At 39.7% G+C, this 22197-nt stretch overlaps 1 long non-coding RNA gene across 1 annotated transcript; it reads left to right on the plus strand.

Moving 5' to 3' along the window:
* Positions 1–1109: 1109 nt before the first annotated feature.
* LOC121140666 lies at positions 1110–20696 on the plus strand. The gene is made up of 3 exons (XR_005877591.1): positions 1110–1327; positions 9935–10074; positions 20660–20696. It is a non-coding gene; the product is annotated as an uncharacterized LOC121140666 (long non-coding RNA).
* Positions 20697–22197: the final 1501 nt, after the last annotated feature.

Here is a 22197-nt window from a genome sequence, read left to right on the forward strand (position 1 = left end):
AAATGCTTAGGTCAGCCTGGTTCTCAATAGTCCTAGAACCTCACTAAGATCAGTGAGAGAGAGTGAAACAAAAATCAAGAAATATAGTTTCTAGCCGTGATAAGCATAATTCATCACCATGCCATATGTGATGATTATTACTGAGGGTGGGTCTCAGAAGTACTCTTTGAGACACAGTCACCAATAGTGAATGGCACATAGAAGGCAGAAGACCAACCACTCCCCGCAGGATAATGAAGTGGATAATGCCACATTTGCTTAAATGAAATGCAGCATAGAAGCTTTCCCTAATAACTTCCTTAATTAAATTATACTTGGCCTTACTGTTTTTGGTTCTTGACATCCTTTATCTGATTGTTTTCTCACTGTGGAACTTAGCACACCTGACATGCACGGTTCTTATTTCTTATCTGTCTCACATACTAAAGTATAAATTCTAAGGAGGAATGATTTTTTTCTATTTTGCTCCCTCTTGTTTCTGAAAATGTCTAGTAAATAATTTGTAATCAAAATATGCACAGAACAAATGTTATAGTTTTCAGCCTCTCTAATAAGTTTTATTTTTTCTTTATACATAGTACACTATTTTTATACTCTATTTTTATTTTGTATACATGGAGACCATTGTATGGGCATCAGAGAAGCCTGGATTCAATTTCCCATCAGGGTACTGACTTCCCACTTGACTCTGGACAAATCACTTGACAGCCTGTGTTGATTTCTTCATACCCACAGAAAATCCTTGGACTTCTCCAGGCTCCTCTTAGCCCAAGGATCCATCAATCTTTGATTTTGTTTTTGTACAGTGAAATCATTAGAAAGTGACCCAACACTTAAATCAATTGCTCTAATTCAGATACAAAAGGGCCATGGAAAAAAAGAAATAAGATTCTCAGAGGCAACAGGCTGATAGGGTATATTCTACAGAAGAATTTGTGGTTGTCTTTATTAAGAGAGATATGAAGAACTAGAAAAAATTCATTCTCTAGAACTGGATAGATTATGAAGAGGAAGGAGAAAAAATATATCTGAAGCTTTTCAAGCCTGATCCAGCTCAAGGATGTGAAGAATAAATTTCTATTAAGAGTTTAAACACTGTAGACTTAAGAAGTCATCCACCTTAAGAGATCAGAGGAGCTGCCTCCAGCTTCTCGTTCTGTTCCTATGAGTGAGACACATTTTATTCAGGTGGCTCTGGTGGAGGCAACAGGATGAGAAGACTAAGGAATGGTATTCTGCAAATTTACAGGTGTGTTCTACAGGAGGCATGGCCATGGAACTAAGGCAAAAGCAGTGTTTCCTATATGAACGAAAGGAAGGTGAGAAGGTGAGATCCATTTTACAATGACGTTCAAGTCTAGCAAAATTTGGTGAATCGCGGCATTGACCATTGCTTAGAACCAAGTCACACCTGAGACACTGTGAACTCCTTCATACCTAGGCACCAAATACACATGCAATTTTTTGACCAGGATAGAACTAAGACTGTTCTCAGAAGTTTTGATGACTTTTGTCAGGTGAATTCAACCCTTGAGCTCTCACTGAAATCATACTGAGGCAAAGACCAGGTGATAATCACTAGTGCCTATTATTGCCAGGAAACACTGTTTAAGAACAAGGAAGAGTTTTTTGGGTCACTTATGTAAACTACCATATTATCTGCAAATAGTGAAAGTTTGACTTCTTCCTTTCCAATTTGTATCCCCTTGATCTCCTTTTGTTGTCTTATTGCTCTAGCAAGAATTTCAACTACAATACTGAACAGAAATGGAGAGAGTGGACAACTTTGCCTTGTTCATGACTTTAGAGGAATTGCCTTGAATTTCTCTCCATTTAGTTTGATGTTGTCTGCCAGTTTGCTGTATATTGTCTTTATTATGTTTAGGTATGCTCCTGTTCTCCTTAATCTCTCCAAGATCTTTATCATGAAGCGGTGCTGAATTTTGTCAGAGGATTTTTCAGCATGTGGTTTTTCTTTTTCAGATTGTTTATGTGGTGGATTACATTGATGGATTTTCATATGTTGAATCATCTCTGTGTTCCTGGGATGAAGCATACTTGATCATGGTGGATGATTTTTCTGATGTGTTCTTGGATTCGATTTGCCAGTATTTTATTTAGTATTTTTGCATCAATGTTCATGAGGGAGTTGGTCTGTAGTTCCCTATCTTAGTTGTGTCTTTCTGTGGCTTGGTTACTAAGGTAATTGTAGCCTAGTAAAAAGAGTTTGGCAGTGATCGTTCTTTTTCTATTTTGTGGAACAATTTGAAGTGTGTTGGTATTAGCTCTTCTTTGAATTTATGGTAGATTTCTGCACTGACACCATCTAATCCAGGACTTTTTTTGTTGGAAGATATTTGATGACTGCTTCTATTTTGGTAGGGGATATAGGTCTATCTAAAATGTTTATTTGTTCTTGATTTAATATTGGTAAGTGATATCTATCCATAAAATTATCCATTTCCTTTAAATTTTCCAATTTTGTGGAATACAGGTTTTCAAAGTGTGACCTGAAGATTCTATGGATTTCCAGGGTCTGTTGTTATGTCCCTCTTTTCATTTCTGATTTTGTTAATTAGCATGTTCTCTCTCTGCTTTTTAGTTAGGTTGGATAAACTTTATCTTGTTAATTTTCTCAAAGAACCAAATCTTTGTTTCATTGAGTCTTTGCATTGTTTTCTTTGTTTCTACTTTATTATTTCAGCTCTCAATTTGATTATTTTCTGGCATCTACTTCTCCTGGGTGAGTTTGATTCTTTTTGTTCTAGAGTTTTCAGTTTTTCTGTTAATTCTATAACGTGGCTACTCTCCAGTTTCTTCATGTGGGCTCTTAGTGCTATGAACTTTCCTCTTAGAACTGCTTTCAGAGTGTCCCATCGGTTTGGGTATGTTGTGTCTTCATTTTCATTGAATTCTTTGCAGTCTTTTATTTCTTTCTTTATTTCTTCCTTTACCCAGGAGTGATACAGTTGGGCATTGTTCAATTTCCATGAGTTTGTGGGGTTTCTGCAGTTTGTGTTGTTTTTGAATTCTAATTTTAAGCCATGGTGGCCTGATAAGATACAGGGATTTACTCCAATTTTTGTATTTTTTGAGGTTTCCTTTATTGCCAAGTATGTGGTTGATTTTAGAGAAGGTTCCATTTGGTGCTGAGAAGAAGGTATATTCTTTTGTGTTTGCATGGAATGTTCTATAGATGTTAAACTCAATTGGGTCATAACTTCTGATATTTCCTTTGTTTATTTGTTTAAGTTTCTGTCTGGTGGTCCTGTCCAGTGGTGAGAGTGGTGTGTTGAAATCTCCCATTATAAGTGTGCATAGTTTCGTATGTGATTTGAGTTTTAGTAAAGTTTCTTTTATGAATGTGGGTGCCTTTGTGTTTGGGGCATAGATGTTCAGAATTGAAATTTCATCCTGATGGATTTTTCCTGTGATGAATATGAAATGTCCTTCTTCATCTCTTTTGATTAATTTTAATTTGAGGTGTAATTTGTTAGATAATAAGATAGCTATACCTGCTTGCTTCTTAGGTCCATTTGATTGAAAAATCTTTTCCCAACCCTTAACTCTAAGGTAACCTCTGTCTTTGAGTTGAGGTGTGTTTCTTGTATGCAGCACAAGGATGGATTCTGTCTTCATATCCATTCTGTTAGCCTGTGTCTTTTTATAGGTGAATTAAGACTGTTGATAATGACCATAGATTGTTGATTCTTGTTTGTTTTGGATTTGGTTTTGGTGGTGGTATTGTGTGTCAGTTTTTCACCTATTTCTGACTTTTGGTAAAGTGGGATTATCTATTGCCTATGTTATTGTGAGTGTAGTTAACTTTCTTGGGTTGGAGTTTTCCTTCCAGAAATTTCTGTATGGATGGATTTAAGGATATGTATTGTGTAAATCTCGCCCCCCCCCAGAATATCCTGTTTTCTCCTTCTATAGTGATTGAGAATTTTGCTGGGTATAGTAGTCTGGGCTTGAATCTGTGGTCTGTTAGTGTTTGTAGAACATCTATCCAGGACCTTCTGGCTTTCAGAGTTTCCATGGAGAAATCAGGTGTAATTCTGATATGTCTACTTTTATATTGTAGTTGGTCCTTTTCCTTTGCTGCTCTTAATATTCTTTCTTTATACTGTATGTTTATGTTTTGATCATTTTTTTGGTCCAGTCTATTTGGTGTTCAGTAAGCTTCTTGTATTTTCACAGGCATGTCCTTCTTCAGGTTTGGAAAGTTTTCTTCTATGATTTTGTTCAATATGTTTTCTGCACCTTTGAGCTGGCCTTATTCACCTTATTCTAAATCTATTGTTTTTAGGTTTGATCTGTTCACAGTGTCCCATATTTGCTGGATATTTTGTGTTAAGGATTTGCTGGAGTTAGATTTACTTTTGTCAATGAATCTATTTCCTCTACTTTATCTTCTGCACTTGAGATTCTGTCTTCTGTCTCTTGTATTCTGTTTGTTATGCTAGCATCTGTAGTCACTGATCATTTATTCAGCTTTCCTATCTCCAACATTCCCTCAGTTTGTGTTTTCTTTACTGTCTCTATTTCAGTTTTCAGGTCTTGAGCTGTTTTAATTGTTTCTGTAATCTGTTAGATTGTTTTTGTCTTGTCTTTCCTTGCTTTCTTTAAAAGATTTATTGATTTCTTGCATTTTATTGGTTTCCTTCCATTTCTTTACAGGATTTTCTCATATCCTTTTGAGGGCCTCTATCATTTATATGAGGTTGTCTTTCAGGTCACATTCTTCTTTCATCTGTGTTGGGATGTTCAGTTCTTACTGGTGTAGAGTCCCTAGATTCTGCAGGTGTCATATAATTCAGTTGTTGCATGTGTTCTTATACTGTTGTCTTTCAATCTCTTCCAGTGGGTACAGGTGGGGGGATCTCTCCCTTTCCTGGTAGATATGGGTTCAAGGCCCTCTCTTCCTCCTCCTCCTCTCTCTCTCTGTTTCTTTCCATCTTTCTCTTTTTCTCTCTCTCCCTACCTCCCCACAAGGTTGAGGGGAAAGGAAGAATGGCAGCCTTTTGTGCTAGCTGCTTTTTTCTGTCTACAGGTCCCTCTGAAGGGTTTGATGGCAGGAAGGGGCTGGTGGCCAAGGATCACGGGACTCAAAGAGGGGGATATAGGCTGGAAGATGCCCTGGGACTCACCTCTCTACCACCATTACAGGTTTAAAGAGAAATCTGGCACTAGGGAAATGTCCAGAGAACTACAATGTTGACCACAACTAAGTAATAGTCAAGAGGCTATCTTAAATGCCCTTCTCTGATAATGAGATTTGTGACTACCTTGTATGCCATTCTAGAGCCTTCATGCAGTAGTTGATGGAAGCAGAAGCAGACACTTACAGCTAAACACTGAACTGAAATCTGGAATCCACTTGCAGAGAGGGAGGAGTGATGACCAAAGGGGTCAAGAGTAGGCAGGAGAAACCCACAGAAACAGCTGAGAAACCAGCATAGGACTCTTTCAGAACCCCTGGACAAGGATGTCATTTTGGAATTCTGGTTAATCTATGGGGCCTCTGGTAGTGGATCAGTATCTATCCCTAGTACATGAATGGGCTTTGGGAGCCCACCTCACATAGAGAGATATGTTCTCAGCCTAGACACATGAGGGAGGGTCTAGGCCCTGCTCCAAATGATATGACAGACTTTGAAGATCCCCCATGGAAGGCCTCACCCTCCCTGGGGAGCAGATAGGGAAGTGGTGTAGGGTTTCGGTGGGCAACATTATAGGAGGGGAGGGAGAGGGAACTGGAATTGACATATAAAACAAACTTGTTTCTAATTTAAATATAAAAGGAAAAAAGAACAAGGAAGAGAGATGGGGAGGACAGGAATTGTATCTTGTATGAAAGAATGAAACTTTTGGAGCAACTGAAGCTTACATACAGAAAATGCAGATCCAAGAGAAAAATCATGCTTCAAAATAGTCATGGATGCTGAAGGAGGGAAGGTGTTTTGTGCTTATACACCAGAGCTGTTCTGTCATGTGTTGAAGTTTTTTCCCAAGGAGAAGGTTGCCTTTGAATACATAAACCTTCCATTCCACCGTGTTCCATGGATCAAGTTGGTTCTGGAAGCCATACAGGGCTTTTGGAAAAAGAAAATAGGAGCCAATAGTGAAGAAGGACATGGGATTGACAGGAAAGGAGAGCCCTTGGGGCAGTTGGCAGTTCGTGATAACCCTTGCTCCCCTGGGTCAGGGGTCTAACTTCTCAGCCAGTACCAGTCATGAAGTTTCCACAGACTTCATGGGGTAAACAAAAGCTATTCTTAATTATCAGAACTATGAGGGAATGATACTTTGAAGAGTGGAGAAGTATTTGGGGGAAGCTAGCATGGCCACCAGGGTAAAAGAGAGATTGGAACTGCTAAGTCACAAGTGGCAAAAATAAAGCCAGCAAACCCCAGGCTTTGTGTCTCTAGCAACAGATGTTGCATATAAATGTTTACTGAACAGCTTTTGCCTTGAAACTCTTCAGTGTTCATTGTTTAACAGTATCCAGTGTGGCTTGAAGAAACCAAGACTGTACAAAAATCCAGGAGCAAAAGTATTGCTAGGAAGGCCCTCTTTAGCTGTGAGTACAGTGAGGCTCTAGAGATGAGACCTTGCTCTGCAGGCTGCAGGCATTCACAGCCTGGATATTTACTCAGTAGTTCAGCAGCTATTCTGACTAGGTATGTTTCTCTCTTGACACCACACACTTCTATTCCTTCTGGTCCCAATTTCTGATCTGGGTCTGACAAAGTAAACATTAGACATGTGAATGTTTTCTTTTGACCATTATAAAATCTCAGTGACTCCTACACAAATCAATGCAAACAAAACAATAGTGTAGCATGTCATTGTTGCGTAATACATGGTCAAAAATTCCTTAAAATGAACTGGAGTAAACAGAAGATGTATAAAATAAGTGAATATTAATCACAGTAATAGCTTAGCTCTCATCACAAGCTAAGGGATGTAGAAGACAGTGAAAGTGCAACCTTTAAATTGAAGACAATTAAAGTGACAATTCCATGTCATGATGAGAGCTGCCTAAAATAGTCGAAAAATGTAAGTTTTAGATGAGCAAAAGCACCATGCCTACAAGACATTCCAAAGGTGGAAAAGATGTTCATGGTGGAAATTGTGACTGATATAACTGGAAAAGAAGCAACAAAGAAGGAAACAGAAATTGACGGTGAAAAGAAATAAAACTACCTTTTGATTGACCTGGTTGTGTAGCTGTGCATTGTTTTTTTTTCATATTTTATTTTCCAGTTTAAATTTAGATAAGAAATGAGGTTGCTTCACAAGTCAGTTCCAGGTCCCTCTCCCATTCCCTCCCCTCCTCCCGTGCCCTCCCCCCAACTCCCCCCCCCGTTATCCCCTCATTCCCCCAGGGAGGGTGAGGCCCTCCATGGGGGTGTCCATAGTCTGTCATTTCATATAGGGCAGGGCCTAGACCCTTCCCCAAGAGGTCAGGGTGAGAGTGCACTTCACATTGTTCTATGGGAGTCCAAAGTCCGTGTGTATACTTGGGATGGGTACTGATCTGCTGCCCAAGGCTCAATAGATTCCCTAGGCCCCCTGTGCATTCTTAAAGAAACTTTAAAAAAACTGAGGACTGATTAATGGATCACTGGTCTCAGGATCTAGAGCTGATGAGCAAATTGAAACTTCATGTCCATACTTTCCCAGAAAAAAGAAAATTGAAAACTCCAAGAGTTTTTGATCTAGTTCTAAAAAAACCAGTACTAAAATAACTAGGAACACATTTGTTGCAAATTGTACAGAGACCAGAAAACCAGGCATGATGTGGTTGGGAACGAAGCCCTAATTTAATGAATGTATTTATTTGTTTGTTTGCTTATTTAGCTAGAAGGCTAAATATGGATGCTAGTATTCTTAAAATATGATTCCAGTACATATGATTCCTGTCAAAATTACATTGCAGTTTTGTAGACACTGACCCTAAAATTTACCTGGAAAAAGAACACATTTAAGAACATGAAGTCACAATAATAAGGTAGTATGTCATCATAAACAAGGATGTATAAATCAGAAATATGTGTGAGTGAAGCCAGGTAAAGTGATCTTTGGCTGAGTTGCTAGAAGAGATTAATGGAGAAAGCACCATATTTTCAGCAATAACATAGAGAACATGCCTATCAGCCTCGGCAGCGGTTCACGCTGAGAAACACTTGTGTGACATGCATGGAGTGCTGGGTTCAACACTCAACACTGCAAGTAGGGCATCAGGATTAGAAGTTTAAAGGCATCTTCAGCTGCATAACTCGTCCAGTGCCACTCTCCGGTACATTAGATTCCTTCCCAGGGAGAGGAGAAAAGACAAAGGAGAGACACAAACTCTACTTCCCATCAGAAATGTAGCTCAGGAAGCTACAATCCTAAGAGCATGAGCTAATATTACATAGGAAAGCATCATTGTGTCTTCTCTGTAGGAATAGTTTTCTTAGCATAACATTCAGCCATAAAAGTAGATAATCAGGTGACAACCTGGACATGTTAAAAATGAATGCCTCAGATCATCAAAAGTAACTTCAAGAAACGAAATGACAAGGCACAAATTGAAAGAAATAATTTATAATCCTGTATCTGTAAATGGATTTATATTCCTAGTATATAATCTGTTCACACAGTTCAATAATAGACAAAAATTTTTAAAATAGTGAACAAAAGACTAGATGAAATTCCACATAAAATAAGTCATAAAAAGTTCAATAATTATAAGAAAAAACCTTACCAAGTTCAGATATTAGAGAAATGTGTATTGAATCCACTGATATACACAAATAAACTGGATTCCATTGTTATACACAAAATAGACCATTTTATATTTGTACACACAAAGACTATAAAAGACAGCCAGTATCAACCTTTCGGGAGAATGTATAAGCAAGATGACTAATTTAGAACAGGAAAACTGTATGGAAATTTGTTATAATCTTTAATTTACAGCAACTTTATAATCATCAATTTCTTCCCAGATTCTTTTTTATTTATTAAGTGAGTTATTCATGAATGTGCATACTACATACACATATGTGCACATATATTGCCTTAAGAATTCTTGTAGAATTTTAAAAATTTAATTGTTTTACATCCAACCATAGCTGCCTCTTCCTCCTTTTCAGGGGAAGTGAAGGGGAGGGGGTGAGAGAAAAGGACATGAAGTTTCTATTTGCTCATCAGCTCTGATGCAAGCGAAACTCCCACCTGGTACTCTTGGCAGCAGTAGATGCCTAGCCTGCAATGGCTCTCCTGTGATTGGATTTGTGACTACCCCAGGTGTTATCAGAGAGCCTTCATCCAATGACTGACAGAGGCAGATTCAGAGACCCATGGTTGGGATTGTAGGAGCCAGGGAGCTCAGGAACATCACAGGAAAATCCAAAGAAACAACTAGCCTGGCTCAGGGAAACTCACAGTGTCTGAATCAACAACTAGACTGGTCTGCAAGTCTGTGACAGTTGACGAGCCTTGTCTGTTTGTGGGACTCCTGGCAATGAGAGCAGGAGCTGTCCCTGGTGCTTTAGCTCTTGGGAACCTATTCCTCATGCTTTCCCACCCTGAATACTGAAGAATGTGCTTGGTGTAATGGCAACCTGATATGCCATGATTTGCTAATGCCCAGGACAGGCCTGCCCCTTTATGAGTGAGTTTGGAATTGCAAAGAAAAAGTCAAGATTCCTCTTATTAACAAACTACATTTCTTATTCATGGACTTTGCATAAAATGATGGCAAATGTAGATACTCATTTTCTTGACATTATGTGGAGCCATTCAGGATTCTAAATAATTGTTAGTTTTGTCTGTTGGGAGACTATCTTTATTTCAGTTGTGAACCTATGAAATCTTTTGTTGTTGTTTTCAAGCTTGGCTTGGTCTTTAATGACAAGCTCTTCTGTACACCTTTCCTCAGATGGCTTTGATGACATGGAGACTTGGATCGTGTGTTTTCCGGGTTCCCATTCTGTTTTCTCCTGAGTGAAGTACAAGTCAGGATGTGAGAAAATATGCAGACAGGGCTGGATATACTCTCACGCCTGGTTCCTAGCAAAGGTGGGTGAGTCATTTTTATCAATTTTGCTTCATTTTATATAATTCTCAAATTTCACATACCAATGTTTACTTTTGCTTAACAAAATTATTTTAAGAATTTAATTATGTTTAACTTTATCTCTGAAAATTTTAATATATATTTAATTTTAGAGAATTTCATACATGAGTTATTTTTATTTTTTATTAAATTAGCAATGAACTTGCTTCACATTTCAATCCCACACCAACCCTCCCAATTCCCCACCCCATGCTCCCTCTGCTCCTCAGGGAAGGTGAGGCCCTCCATGGAGGATCTCCAAAGTCTGTTATATCATCCAAAGCAGGGCCTAGTCCCTTCCTCATGTGTCCAGGCTGAGAGCATCTCTCCATGTGGAATGGGCTGCCAAAGGCCATTCGCATGCCAAGCATAAAGACTAATCTACTAGCTGAGGCCCCATAGATTACTGAGGCCTTTTCACTAACACCCACGTTCAGGGGGTCTGGGTTAGTCCCATTCTGGTCTCTCAGCCACCAGTCTGGGATCCATGAGATCCTGCTTCTTCAGCTGTCTCTGTGGGTTTGGCCAGCACTGTCTTGACCCCTTTGACTCCTCCCTCTCTGCAACTGGGTTCCAGGAGTTCAGTTCAATGTTTAGCTGTGGGTTTCTGCCTCTGCTTCCATCAGCCACTGGATGAAGGCTAAAGGATGACATATAAGGTAGTTGTCAATCTCATTATTGGGGAAAGGCATTTTAGGTAGCCTCTCCACTATTGCTTAGATTACCAGTTGGTATCATCTTTGTAGATCTCTGAAAATCTCACTAATGCCAGATCTCTCCTCAAACCTATAATGGCTCCCTCTACTATGGTATCTCTCATTCTGTATTCTTCCCCAGACTCAGTCTTCCTGATCCCCCATGTCCTCCTTTTCCCTCCTCTTCTCCCTCCCCCATACTCCCAATCCACTCAGGTTATCATGCCTCATTCTCCTTCTCAGGGCTACCATGCATATCTCTCTTAAGGTCCTCCCTGTTTCCCAGTCTCTCTGATGGTGGCATTGTAGACTGACAATCCCACTTCTCCATGTCTAAAATCCATATATGAGTGAGTACATACCATGTTTGTATTTTTGTGACTGAGTTACCTCACTCAGGATGGTTTCTTCTAGTGCCAATCCATTTGCCTGTGAATTTCAAGAGTCCATTGTTTTTGTTGTTGTTTTTCTGATGAGTAGTACTCCATTGTGTAAAAGTACCACATTTTCTCCATCCACTCTTCAGTTGAGGGTCATCTAGGTTGCTTCCAGGTTGTGGCTATTACAAATAATGCTGCTATGAACATAGTTCAACAGGCTATACCTCTATAGTAGATCTTTTTTTTTTTTTGACACTTCAGTTAATTAGTTTTTATTTTTCTTTCTTTTTTTACTATTTATTTTTAAGTTTAAATTTAGATTAGAAACAAGGTTGCTTCACAAGTCAGTTCCAGGTCCCTCTCCCTTTCCCTCCCCTCCTCCCATGCCCTTCCCCCATCCCCCCCATTTTCCCCTCATTTCCCCAGGGAGAGTGCAGCCCACCATGAGCATGTCCATAGTCTCATTTTATCCAGCTCAGGGCCTAGACCCTCCCCCAAGAGTTCAGGGTGAGCGTGCATCTCACATTGTTGGATGGGAGTCCAAAGTCCGTGTGTATACTCGGGATGAGTACTGATCTACTGCCCAAGGCTCAATAGATTACCTAGGCCTCCTCACTGACACCCACATTTAGGGGGTCTTGATAGGTCCCATGCTGGATTCCCAGGCTGATACCTGGGATTCAAGAGTTAAACTTTGTCAGGTCAGCGGTTTCTGGGGTTAAACCAGCCCAGTCTTAATACCTTTGGTCATCAGTCCTCCCTCTCTGTTACTGGCTTTCTTGAGTTCAGCTCAGTGCTTAACCATGGGAGTGTGCCTATTCTTCCATCAGCCACTGAATGAAGTTTCTGTTTCCCAGACTCTCTGGACATGGGATTGTAGGCTGGCACTCCCCAGATCTATGTCTAAAATCCATATATGAGAGAGTACATGCCATGTTTCTCTTTTTGTGACTGTGTTACCTCATTTAGGATGGTTTCTTCTAGTGTCATCCATTTGCCTACAAATCTCAGGATTCCATTGTTTTTTCTGCTGAACAGTACTCCATTGTGTAAATATACCACATTTTCTCTATCTACTCTTCGGTTGAGGTGCATCTAGGTTGCTTCCAAGTTCTGCCTATTACAAATAATGCTGCTATGAACATAGTGGAACAGACATCCTTGTATGAATGGACATCTTTTGGATATATGCCTAAGAGTGGAGTTGCTGGGTCTTGTGGTAGGTTTATTCCCATTTTTCTGAGGAATCTCCATACTGAATTCCAAAGTGGCTGAACCAGTTGGCACTCCCACCAGCAATGGAGGAGTGTTCTTCTTTCACCACATCCTCTCCAGCATAAATTGTCATTGGTGTTTTTGATTTTAGCCATTCTGACAGGAATGAGATGGTATCTCAGAGTTGTTTTGATTTGCATTTCCCGGATGGCTAAGGATGTTGAGCACTTTCTCAAGTGCCTCTCAGCCATTTTAGACTCCTCTATTGAAAACTCTCTATTTAGTTCTGCAGCTCACTTTTTAATTGAATCCTTTGGTGTTTTGGACACTTGCTTCTTGAGTTCTTTGTAAATTTTGGAGATCAACCCTCTGTCAGATGTGGGATTAGTGAATATTTTTCCCATTCTGTGGGCTGCCTTTTTGTCTTGCTGACTGTGTCCTTTGCCTTACAGAAGCTTCTCAGTTTCAGGAGGTCCCATTTATTAAATGTTGATCTCACTGTCTGTGCTAGTGGTGTTATGTTCAGGAAGCTGTCTCCTGTACCAATTCGTTCAAGGGTACCACCCATTTTCTCTTCTAAGAGGTTCAGTGTGGCTGGATTTATGTTGAGGTCTTTGATCCATTTGGACTTAAGTTTTGTGCATGGCGATAAACATGGATCAATCTGCATTCTTCTACATGCCAGCCTCCAGTTATGCCAGCACCATTTGTTGAAGATGCTTTCTTTATTCCATTGTGTATTTTTAGCTTCTTTGTCAAATATCAGATGTTCATACCTGTGTGGATTAATATCTGGGTTTTCAATTCGATTCCATTGTTCTACCTGTCTATTTTTGTGCCAATACCAAGCTGTTTTCAGGACTATAGCTCTATAGTAGAGCTTGAGGTCAGAGATGGTGATGCCTCCAGACGTTGCCTTGTTGAACAGGGTTGTTTTGGCTATCCTGGGTCTTTTGTTTTTCCATACAAAATTGATTATTGTTCTTTCAAGGTCTGTGAAGAATTGTGCTGGGATTTTAATGGGGATTGCATTGAATCTGTAGATTGCTTTTGGCAGGATTGCCATTTTTACTATATTGATCCTACCTATCCAAGAGCATGGAAGATCTTTCCATTTTCTGAGGGCTTCTTTAATTTCTTTCTTTAAAGATTCAAAGTTCTTGAGATACAGGTCTTTCATTTCTTTGGTTAGTATTACCCCAAGGTATTTTATGTTGTTTGTGGCAATTGTAAAGGGTGATGTTTCTCTGATTTCTTTCTTAGCCCTTTTATCATCTGTATATAGTAGGGCTACTGATTTTCTTGAGTTGATCTTGTAGCCTGCCACTTTGCTGAAGGTGTTAATCAGCTGTAAGAGTTCCCTGGTAGAGTTCTTTGGGTCATTGATGTAAACTATCATATCATCTGCAAACAGTGAAAGTTTGACCTCATCCTTCCCAATTTGTATCCCCTTGATCCCCCTTTGTTGTCGTATGGCTATAGCTAGAACTTCAAGTACCATGTTGAAAAGGTATGGAGAGAGTGGACAGCCTTGTTTTGTTCCTGATTTTAGAGGAATTGCGTTGAGTTTCTGTTCATTTAGTTTGATGTTGGCTGTTGGTTTACTGTATATAGCTTTTATTATGTTTAAGTATGTCCCTGTTATCCTGTTATCCCAGATCTCTCCAAGACCTTTTTTTTGGTTTTTACGAGACAGGGTTTCTCTGTATTGTTTTGGAGGCTGTCGGTCCAGCCTGGCCTTGAACTCACAGAGATCTGCCTGCCTCTGCCTCCCGAGTGCTGGGATTAAAGGCGTGTGCCACCACCGCCCGGCTCTCCAAGACCTTTATCATGAATGGGTGTTGGATTTTGTCAAAGGCTTTTTCAGCATCTAGTGAGATGATCATGTGATTTTTTTGTTTTTCAGCTTGTTTATATGGTGGATTACATTGATGGATTTTCGTGTGTTGAACCATCCCTGCATCCCTGGGATGAAACCTACTTGATCGTGGTGAATGATTGTTTTGATATGTTCTTGGATCTGATTTGCCAGTATTTTATTGAGTATTTTTGCATCAATGTTCATGATGGATATTGGTCTGCAGTTCTCTTTCTTAGTTGTGTCTTTTTGTGGCTTGGGAATCAAGGTTATTGAAGCCTTATAGAAAGAGTTGGCGAAGACCCTTCTGCTTCTATTGTGTGGAATACTTTGAGAAGAATTGGTATAAGCTTTCTTTGAATTTCTGGCATAATTCTGCACTGAGACCATCTGGACCTGGGCTTTTTTTGGTTGGGAGACTTTTGATGACTGCTTCTATTCCCACAGGGGTTATAGGTCTATTTAAATTGCTTATCTGTTCTTGATTTAGTTTTGGCAAGTGATAGCTATCCAGGAAGTCATCCATTTCCTTTAAATTTTCAAATTTTGTGGAGTACAGGTTTTCAAAGTATGACCTGATGATTCCCTGGATTTCCTCAGAGTCCGTTGTTATGTCCCCCTTTTCATTTCTGATTTTGTTAATTTGCATGTTAACTCTCTGCCATTTGGTAAGTTTGGACAAAGGTTTGTCTATCTTGTTGATTTTCTCAAAGAACCACCGCTTCGTTGCATTGATTCTTTGTATTGTTTTCCTAGTTTCTACTTTATTGATTTCAGCCCTCAGTTTGATTATTTCCTGGCATCTACTCCACCTGGGGGAGTTTGCTTCTTTGTGTTCCAGAGCTTTCAGCTGTGCTGTTAATTCTCTAGTATAACTATTCTCCAGTTTCTTCATGTGGGCACTTAGTGCTATGAACTTCCCCCGTAGCACTGCTTTCAAAGTGTCCCATAAGTTTGGGTATGTTGTGTCTTCATTCTCATTGAATTCTAGGAAGTATTTAATTTCTTTTTTTATTTCTTCTTTGACCCAGGAATGGTGCAGTTGTGCATTATTCAATTTCCATGAGTTTGTAGGTTTTCTGCAATTTGTGTTGTTGTTGAATTCTAATTTTAAAGCATGGTGGTCTGATAAGATGCATGGAGTTACTCCAATTTTTTTGTAGCTGCTGAGGTTTGATATGTTGCCAAGTATATGGTAGATTTTTGAGAAGGTTCTATGTGGTGGTCAGAAGAATGTATATTGTTTTTTATGTGGATGAAATGTTCTATAGATGTCTGTTAATAATCCCAGTTGGTTCATTACTTTTATTAGACCCTTTGCTTCTTTGTTGAGTTTCTGTCTGGTATTCCTGTCTAGTGGTAATAGTGGTGTGTTGAAATCTCCCAATATAACTGTGTGGGGCTTCATATGTGATTTAAGTTTTAGTAATATTTTTATGAATGTGGATGCCTTTTTATTTGGGGCATAGATGTTCAGGATAGACACTTCATCTCGGTGGATTTCTCCTATGATGAGTATGTAACGACCTCCTTCATCTCTTTTGATTGATTTTATATTAAAGTCTAGTTTGTTAGATATTATGATTGCTATGCCTGCTTGTTTCTTGGGTCCATTTGATTGGAAACTTTTTTCCAACCTTTAACTGTCAGGTAATGTCTGTCTTTGAGGGTTAGGTGTGTTTCTTGTATGCCTAAGAAGGAAGGGTTCTGTCTTCGAATCCATTCTGCTAGCTGTGTCCTTTTATGGGTGAGTTAAGGCCATTAATGTTTGGGATATTAACGACCATTGATTGCTCATCCTTCTTTGATTTTCAATGGTTGTTGTTGGTGGAATTATGTTTGGAATTTCACCCCTTTGTTCTTTTGGCTGTTGGTAGAGAGGGATTCTCTATTGCCTATGTTTTCCTGGTTGTAGTTAACTTCCTTGGGTTGGATTTTTCCTCCCAAAACTTTCTGAAGGGCTGGGTTAGTGGATACATATTGCTTGAATCTAGTTTTGTCATGGAATATCTTGTTTTCTCCATCTATAGTGATTGAGAGCTTTGCCGGGTATAGTAGTCTGGACTGGCATCCATGGTCTCTTAGTGTTGGTAGAATATCTATCCAGGACCTTCTGGCTTTCAGAGTTATCATGGAGAAGTCAGGTGTAATTCTGATAGGTCTGCCTTTATATATTACTTGGCCTTTTTCCTTAGCTGCTCTTAATATTCTTTCTTTATTCTCTATATTTGGGGTCTTGATTATTATGTTGCAAGGGGACTTTTTTTGTGGTCCACTCTATTTGGTGTCTGTAAGCTTCTTGTACCTTCGTTGACATGTCTTTCTTACGGTTGGGAAAGTTTTATTCTATGATTTTGTTGAATATGTTTTCTGCCCCTTTGAAGTGGTTTTCTTCTCCTTCTTCTATACCTATTATTCTTAGGTTTGGTCTTTTCATGTTGTCCCATATTTCCTGGATGTTTTGTGTCAAGGATTTGTTGGACTTAAGGTTTTCTTTGGTTGATGAATCCATTTCTCCTAGTGTATCTTCAACATTTGAGATTCTCTCTTCCATCTCTTCTATTCTGTTTGTAATGCTTGTATCGGTAGTACCTGACCCTTTGCCCAGCTTTTCTATTTCCTGCCTTTCTTCAGATCGTGTTTTTTTATTGCCCCTATTTCAGTTTTCAACTCTTGCAGTGTTTGCATTGTTTCTTGCAATTTTCGGTTTATCTTTTCGTCCATTTGTTGCCGTTTATGAATTTTTTGGTTTGTTTCTTCTTCCATTTCTTGCATTTTTTGCTTTGTTTCTTCTTCCATTTCCTGCCTTTTTTGGTTTGTTTCTTCTTCCATTTCTTTAATTTTTTGCTTTGTTTTTTCTTCCATTTCTTGCATTTTTTTGCTTCGTTTCTTCTTCCATTTCTTGCAATTTTTGGTTTGTTTTTTCTTCCATTTCTTTGAGGGATTTTCCTATATCCTCTTTTAGGGCCTCTGTCATTTTCATGAAAGTGGTTTTAAGGTCATTCTCTTCTGCTTCGTTTGCATTGGAATGTTGGAGTCTTGCTGGTGTGGAGTCTCTAGAATCTGGTGGCGTCATATTTGTCTTTCTGTTGCTGAGTGTGTTTTTGTATTTTCTCTTTACCATCTCTTCTTCTAGTGGGTGCAGAAAGAGCCCCTTACTGGTCTGGTGTTTAGGGGACCAGAGTTTCCTTTTGGTGGGTGCTAGCAAGTCCAATAATCTGGTAGTTCCTCTATTCCTTGTCCTCATTCTGGTCCAGTGGTTGGAGAAGAAGAACAGGAATCTGGGGTGCTTAGCCTCCCACCTGGTCCCCTGGACCCTTTGCTGGCTCCTGTTGTACCTGATCCAGCCAGAACAGCTGCTCCCCTGGTCTCCCTGGCTCCTCTGGTTTCCTGGTCTCCTTGGTGGGAGAGAAGTCCTGGAATCTGGGGAATTTGGCTCCCGCAGGGATTGGAAACTCTGTGCAGTTCCCAGAGGATCCCCAGGCATTGGAACACAGGCCCAGAAGCAGGGCCTGTTGTACCTGATCCCGCTGCCAGAACAGCTCTATAGTAGATCTTTAAGTCAGGGATAGTGATGCCTCCTGAATTTCCTTTACTGTACAGAGTTGTTTTCGCTATCCTGGGTCTTTTATTTTTCCATATAAAGTTGGATATTGTTCTTTAAAGGTCTGTGAAGAATTGTGCTGGAATTTTGATAAGGATTGCATTGAATCTGTAGTTGATTTGGAAATATTGCCATTTTAACTATGTTGATCCTACCTATACAAGAGCATAGGTGATCTTTCCAATTTCTGGTATCTTCTTTAATTCATTTTTTTACTTTTTTAGACTTGTGAGAAAGAATTTTCTGAAGACAAAGACACCTTCATATAATCACATAGAAATTTGTTAGCTGCATAATTGAAAAAATTGTCACAATTTTAAGAATGAAAGGAATATGATTGAGCACATGCAGTTAATAAACAGAATGACTGGAGCATATTGAACACATGATTACCACTGACAGGAGATCTTTTAGGGAACATATCAGTCTTTGTTATGGTATTATACACCAAATGTTAAAAATGTGAGGAGTCTCGTTCAAGGTAATCTCAATGGTCAAAGTTAGAGTCGGAATTTGAGTATGGTTATTCTGAAGCCCAGACCTCAGATGCTTTCTTAGTGATGAAAGAGGCAACAAGGAGTCTGCATGCTTTGTTTTGTTTCAAATTCTACTGTGTTAGGTATCACATAGATTAGGTGTCAAATGCTTATTCACATGGAGCTTTTTTGGCTTAGACTCCATTGTAATTAGACTTAAGGAGCACCATAACTATCTGTGCTCACTGGATACTACTAAATGCTGCACAGCTTTATGGAAATTCAGATTTCCCTAGCTAGAATTCATCTTTGCTGGCAGGTTGAAACATAATCTCTTAGACTGATACTCTAAGCCCATCATTATTAGATCAGAACTCTTAGCTCTTTTCTGGAGGATTTCTAAGATGAGAGAATGCTAGATACTCTCTAGGGAGATGAGGGTGAGAGGGAACATGTCTAACCTCTCTTTTAGCTCTTCTTCATCTCTTCTTCTCCAAGTGGATACATGTGCCTAGAGCCACAGTATCTGAACTCCTGAGCAGGCTGCCCTTTCTGACATCCCTATGAGGCCTACATGTGCAACTGAGTGGTTAGTTCAAGGCCTAAGCATTCCCAGGGACAAGGAAAAACTCATTTGACTTCTGCACTAGAGATCAGAGAGAACTTGCAGAACCCTATGAGACCAATGCTATTCTCTCTCTTGCCCAGTATTTGCACACATTGACTTTATAGACCAGAAAGCAAGAAAGACAGAAAGGTTGAGGTTCTAAAACACACGTATCCCCTCCAAGATACCCATTCATGAATTTTGGCATGAAGGCTCAAAAATAGTTTGTTATCTTGAATCAAATGGTGTATTTTATAAACTGGAATCTCTGTAGCCATTTCCTGTAATGGCTTTAGGTGTCACCAAGTTCACTGTATTAGTTTCCCAGGGCTGTGACAAGGAGGTTTATAAAGTGACTGGAAATAACATCTTCTCACAAGCATTGAAACTTGAGGCTTGAGATGAAGGTGGTGGCAGAGCCACAGTCCCTCTCAAACTCCAGGTAGGGTCCTGTCTCATCTTCTGGGAGATTCTCTGTTACCAGGACTCTGCAGGGCTCCTTGTCTTATAATGCATCCATTCCAGTCTCTCTTACATAGTTGCTATACATTGTTCACAACTTGTTGGACACTCCTTACAACTCCTGTACTGATCCTGGTCATCTCCCTAACTTCTTAGTCAGAATCATCTGAAGGTTAGCTGTAACCCCCCTCCCCTGTTTTTCTGTCTCCTTTTCCAGGCTTTTGGTCTATAGTTTTAAAATCTGCCCACATCCTGATTGCTTCAGATTTTATCTTAGGTCCAGACTTCTTCCTTGAGCTCAGGGCTTCTCTATTCATTTGTTTAATTGATTTCAAATTAAATATATACAATAAAGAGCTTTGTCTGCTCCCACTAACTTTCACGAGTACCTCACTTTCATTCCCTGAACAAATCCTAACACCTTCACTTTCAAATACAAGCCAACCCGAACTCTGTGGGCTTCTCATTATTTATATTCTGTTCTTCTATAATCTTCTTAAGATTTTTAACCAATTGATAAGTCACATTTTTCTTTTCACTCAGATGCCACAGCCACCATAATTAAAATTTCAAATCCTACTCCCCTAAAAGTGATGAAAATTTGTGCTACAACATTTTATTATGCTGCTGCTCATTAAAATTTCTATCTATAACTACATATGATTTATATATTTACACATTTACTTTGTTGATGTATTTACCCATTAGAATGCAGTTTTTATTAGGGCTTACAGACTTGTGTTAGTGGCCCTCCATTACATTAAACACTGTCTGGGACAATAGCTACTGTTCAGTAAATAGACTTTGGACAAATACAGGTTGTTCCATTCCTTTTAGAAAACCAAGTCCTCATGGAGCATGGCATTGCCAGCCCACAACCCCACCGCTAGAGGGTCTAGGGTGCAGGGAGGACCCTAAGAGAGATGTACATGGTAACCCAGAGAAGGGTTAGGAGATAAGATCTCATAATTGGATTGGGGGAGGTAAGGGTAGAAGGAGATGGGAGAAAGAGAGAGACAAAGAGGAGGGGAGAGGAGGACATGGGATAGCAGAAAGGTTGAGCCAGGGTATGAATAGAGGAGAAAATGATGGGAGATACCAGAAAAGAGGGAGCCAGTTTAAGTTGGAGGAGAGATCTGGCACTAGTGAGATCTTCACAGATCTGCAAGAATGACACCAACTGGCATTAAGGCTATCTTAAATGCCCTCCCATGATAATGAGAATGATGACTACCTTACATGCCATCCTAGAACTCTCATCCAATGGCTGATGGAGACAGAGTCAGACACCCATAACCGTGAACCGAATTGAACCCCTGGAACCCAGTTGAAAGAAGAGTGATGACCAAAGGAATCAATATCGGGGTGGCAAACCCACAGAGGCAGCTGACCTAAACAAAGCGGAACACATGGACCCCAGACTGATGACTGAGTGGCCAGCATGGGACCGATCCAGACACCCTCCCACCGAACCTGGGTGACAGAGAGGAGGCCTTGGCAATCTGTGGGACCTGGGAGAGTGGAGCAGTATTTATTCCTGGCATACAGAAGGACTCTGGGAATCTATGCCACGTGGAGGGATGCTCTCTCAGCCTGGACACATGAGGAAGAACCTGGGCCCTTCCCGGGATGATGTGAAAGACCCTGAAAATCCCTCATGGAGGCCCTTGCCCTCCCTGAGGAGCAGAGGGGATGTGGAGTGTGGTGATGGGTTGGGAGGATTAGGATGTGGGGGAGGAGGGGGAGGAAGAGGGAACTGAAAGTAACATGCATAAAAAATTAAATAAAAAAATAAATGAAAAAAAAAGAAAACCAGGTCCTACTTATCCTCTGGGTCTTGTGCATCTATTCACATTTTCCTAAAGATTTTTAAATATCTACAACTAACCCTGCTCACCTGGTATCCTCATGGCCATTGATTATATATGCTTGTTATATACGTGTATCTTTCAGGTGGCTTCATAATGAGGACATGAGTCTCAGAAAAGCAATTATGGTCTTTGTCTCCATTCTTCTGTCTGTGAACTGTTTGGGTCATCACCCACAGTCTAACATGAGGGAGTAGGCTTCCTGTACTCACTGTATAAGAGATACTGAGGTACCTTCCAAAGTAGGAACAAAAGGTGATAGATCCCATATGGCTAAATAAAAACCTTACACTGCTTGCAGGGGTGCCTTTATGACTTTTTCCCCTTATCACCTTTATGGTCATGAGAAGAGATTAAAATTCTAAGCATCAAGTGTGGCATAGAAGACAAGGCTGAAGCTGCCAGCTTCAAGTCACTCAAGTGGATCCAAACAACACAAACCACAATAATGAAAGTCCCAGAAGATAAGAAGCTTCAACATCAAGGAAGTATAATTGTAGAAATGTTGAAGGCAGAAAGTTTTGTATTAAAACAAAAATCCATTCCAGTCCCCACAGGACCTTTGCCATATAACATCACATAGACACTGAATATGTCTGGGTAATGGGGTAAGGGTATATACTCTAGTTTTCCCTCAAAAACTTTGCACCAAACTTTCTTCTTATAACTATATATTCTTTCCTATCAATAGCTCTTAATTTGATCTAAACAGAAATAACTTCTCTAGTTTGTTTCCAAAAATGGTGTAATTTATCTGCATCTTGTAGTCTCATTAAAGATGCTCTGATCTGATCAAGGTGCTGTGATAATAATGGAGTCACCCTGTTTCATAGAATGACCAAACTATTTTTCTTAGTCACAAACACACAGAGTGGGAGGGTGTGAAAGTGGTCAGTATGCTTTATGTGCATGTGAAGAATT

Source organism: Mesocricetus auratus, unplaced genomic scaffold, assembly GCF_017639785.1.
Source record: "Mesocricetus auratus isolate SY011 unplaced genomic scaffold, BCM_Maur_2.0 Super-Scaffold_100006, whole genome shotgun sequence".
NCBI classification, from domain to species: domain Eukaryota; kingdom Metazoa; phylum Chordata; class Mammalia; order Rodentia; family Cricetidae; genus Mesocricetus; species Mesocricetus auratus.